This window comes from Gossypium raimondii, chromosome 1 (genome assembly GCF_025698545.1).
Source record: "Gossypium raimondii isolate GPD5lz chromosome 1, ASM2569854v1, whole genome shotgun sequence".
Lineage (NCBI taxonomy): Eukaryota > Viridiplantae > Streptophyta > Magnoliopsida > Malvales > Malvaceae > Gossypium > Gossypium raimondii.
In genome coordinates this window covers 3,223,635-3,227,955 of record NC_068565.1, presented here as the reverse complement: position 1 = coordinate 3,227,955, position 4,321 = coordinate 3,223,635, and positions in this window count along the sequence as shown.

The following is a 4,321-nucleotide window of genomic DNA, read 5'->3' as shown; positions in this document are numbered from 1 at the left end:
TGTTGTGTCGATAAGTCGAGACATGAAGGGCGAAATGAAGGTATTGTCGGCAACCCAACTAGTCGAGGATGTTCATTACGGAAAGAACATTGACTTGATAGATTGGAGAGTGTTACGAAGACCCCCTTGAAGATGCTAGAGGAGCAACAAACTGATATAGAACCTGTTGAGTTATCAATGGTGTTATCACCTAAGAGAGAGGTGGGTTGTGCATCGGATTTTGGGGCAAAATTGGCGATTCAAACTGGGTAGCTGAGACAAGTAAATGCAACGAGTGAGATACATTTTAAACATTTTGGTAATGTTTTTCATTTTGACTTGTAGGCTTGGCGAGGACACATGAGCCCTTTCAGAGTTCTGAAGTGGATAAACCAATGGGCTCACAAACCACAGTTAACAGCGAGACTTAAGGTTAACCCGGTGTTCAGTGTGAGTGTGTCAAAACCTAATTTTGCGGATCAAAGGAATTCCAGTCGAGGCAAGTCACAATATGGGCAAGTAAGAGCAGCAGACTCTTGCAAACGAGATGTACCAAAAAGGAGAGAAACGGTTCAAGTTAGGAGATGACGGAAGCCAAGGCAAGTGTTTCGAGGACGGAACTACATGACAGAGAGGCTAATTAAGAATCGACTGAGGCATCGAGAGAGTTTCGAGGTGCGAAACTACCTAAAAAAGGGGCGGGACTACTTGGATGGCTAATGCTTTTGCGAATACTTTGGCGGAGAGGATGTTTATGGCTTGGTGGCTGCATAATTTGCCTTTAATGTCAAAAAACGTAATGAAACTGAAAGTTAAGAATTCATTGTTTTTCAATGATCTCAACCAATCCTTCTTGGTGAAGATGTTGGTCCATTGAACTCTAAGGAGCTTGAGCAATTTGAACAGCATTTCGAGTGCCAGTTTGAACAGCAATTTGAACAGCAATTTGAACAGCAATTTAAACATAAGAGGTGTGCCAGTTTGTCTTTATGTAGGTGTTTTCTTCGTTTTGAGATTTGTAATTTGGCACCTGCAAATTTTGTATCTCTGCTTTGTGGTTGACTTGTTCTTTTATTTCAATAAGCTTGTTTATTTGGATCTTTACAGCAGCAACCAAAAAGAAAGTAGAGAATATAAGAGCTAAAACTATTATAACATTCATATATACCTTGAACTTCATATCATCATCTGCATAGTACATACATATGCAAGTATCATGCACAAAAGAAACAACAGACTTCCACGCTTCTACAGTTTCACCGCCATCAATATCACCAATGGCTTCAGCAATTTCTTTGGTGGCTTCCAAAACGTCATCTATATCGTTAACTTTAGTAGCATCTTCAGGTTCCTTTTCGGCACCATCTTCCTTTTGCTTATCAGCTTTCTTAGTTCCATGTGCATATGCAATTACAGACCCAAGCACAATAAAGAATATGATACCAATGATGACAGCAATAACCCCAAACATGTTTAGAAGTTGATGAGTATACAAAGATTAAATGCAAACTCAACTAAACATTTTTATATATTTATAAGCTTTGGAATTGTGAGAAATATTACAAGTTTCGTGTTTCACTATGAACGAATGGAATATTCAGGTAGTTTTGAACCTAAGTTTGTTTCCTTGTGTTTTAGCTTTTGCTTGTTTTGTAATATTTCGTTTGTTTTTTTATATATTTGTCATAGCAAAAGAAATAAAATAAATAAATATTAAAATTTGTTACTAGTCCCTATACTTTTTAGAATTTGAGATTTAGTCTTTATAATTTAAAAGTTAAAATTAAATTCTCGTACATTTTCAATTTAAATATTCTAGTTCAACCATTGTTGTTGTTTGTAATTTTTGTCAAAATTTGTCAATTTAACATGTCTTTTTTTGGCATAATGTTTTTTTGGCCCTCCAACATTACGAATAAAAGTTATTTTAGCCCTTCGTTTAATTTCTCGCCTCTTTTAGCCCTTTAACTTGCATTTTTTGTCAAATCACCCCAAAATGAATGAAAAAAATTAACGTTTGGTATACACGTGAATTGTCGAGTGGATGACATGACAAAATTTAATTAATTTTTAAAATATTAAAAATTTTGGTTTTTATAATTTTTTAATAATTTTAATGATTTTAAATTTTAAATTTTAAATTTTTAAAAATATTTTTATATTTTTTAAATTTTTATAATTTTAAAAAATAAATTAAATACTAACATATTATCCACATGGCAATTCACGTGTATGCCATATCAACAAAGTTAAAAAAAAGTTAACTTTTCATTCACTTTTGGGTGATTTGACAAAAAAACATAAGTTTAAGGAGTAAAAAGGTAAAAAAATGAAAGGAAAAATGATTTGTTTTGTAAAGTTGAATGGCCAAATAAGTCATCATACTTTTTTTTTTGCCAATCATATGCAATATCATATGAGGGTAGTCTAATCAATATGTCAAGTTAAATAAATTCTAACAGAAAATACAAACAATATTAATAATTAGACTAAGATTTTTAAATAAAAAAATTAAAAAAAACTTCATTTTCAACTTTTTTTTTTTTTAGTATAGGGATTAAATTTCAAATCTTTTTTTCTTTTTGCTCAATCATTAACAATTACAAAAAAAGGCCATGGAGAATCCAAGCCATTCCAGTCTCAAAAACTTGCAACATACAATAAACTCTACCAAAGCCATAAAAGCAATTCTACAAAATCTCCTTAACTGAATACATAGCAGTAGAAATAAAACAACTAATCAAACAAAGACCAATACTCACATTTTCTTCAACACTCTCACCACCATGCTTTAAACATATCCAAACGCTTAACCCCTGCTATTGCCAGTGCAAAAGTCATTTCGTTCCCCATATGTTCTGCTTTCTCAAATGACAGATAAGATCTTCTCTCAATTTTAGCAAAAAAATAGTATAATTTTCCTGGTCTTGACTCTATTTCTGAAAGCCATTTAAACACCACATTGGAACCAACTTCAATCAATAATGGACAACATGTCACCCATCCCATACCTTTCTATAACTCAAGCGCGACTCCAGTTAACTTCAATTCTGCCAATTCAACACCTTTCGCCTCGCTCGGACTTGAGAATAATGCTCGCGCCACTCCATTTTCATCTCTCAATACCCCTCCACCTCCAGCTTTGTCCTCGAACACTACCCCGCATACATTAAATTTCAGCCAACCCCTTGGAGGAAATCGCCCGCTCATCTCCAAGCCCTTATAAGTTTTGTTATGAGACCTGCATTTGAAAGGGCGCAGAACAACCAAGAACTTTCAATTAAAATGATTTCATTATACACCGCCCTTACCCACATCATTGCTCTCATCTTTGAATGGAAATTTCAAATCTTATTTACATATAGGGGCTAACAACATTTTTTAACCAAACCATAAATAAACAATAACTACGAATTCATTAGAATTAAATAAAAATAAATTATTAATTTAATTTAATTTAATATGCCCAACAAGGTTAGAAAAACATTTAATTAAGTCAAACCTCATTTAAATAGAACATGCAAGGAAGTTTACACCAAATGGGTCAGATTGCAGTCTCAACTCCAAATGCCTTTACCTGATATAATAAAGTGAATTAACTTAACAAATAGGTAATCTGGTCCCTCTTGGACACCATCTTCATTCTGCTTATCACCTTTCTTATTTGCATGGTCAAATGCAATACTGATCCAAACACAATAACGGCTATGATAACAACAGTGAAAACCATATACCACTGCATCTTCATTTTCCCACTTGCATGCAGGGTGTTCAAAGATTAAATGAATGTTCAATGAATTATTTATATGTTTTTAGATGCTTTGGGATTCTGGGGAATATCAAAAGCTTCGTATTTCACTATGAATTATCCTTGTGGACATAATATATGAACACATTTTAAAGTTTTGCAATGAAAATATTGCAAATTAACTACGAGATATAATGTAGTGGTAGCTCACTTTCTCCTTTAATCACGTCATTGGTGGTTCAATTCTCATTCAAAGGAAAAATACATTTTAGGGTCTGTTTGATTGACGGAATTGATTTTCTGGAAAATTATTTCCAACTTTTCCAGCGTTTGATTGGCGGAAAACATTTTCCATTTGGAAAATGAACTCCAAAACAAGGGAAAATGAGTTACATTTTAGGGAAAATGTCTTACCCTTTCAATTTTCGTAAGACATTTTCCGTGCTCTCCTCTCTATCGCCTCCTTCATTCCTTCCTTCATTTCGGTGAAAAGCGCTTACATTTATCGATTTTCCAAGAACTTGTTTTTAATTATTCAATACTTGTTTTTTAACACAATTACAAATAATTTATTTGATATTAGTTTTTTCAATT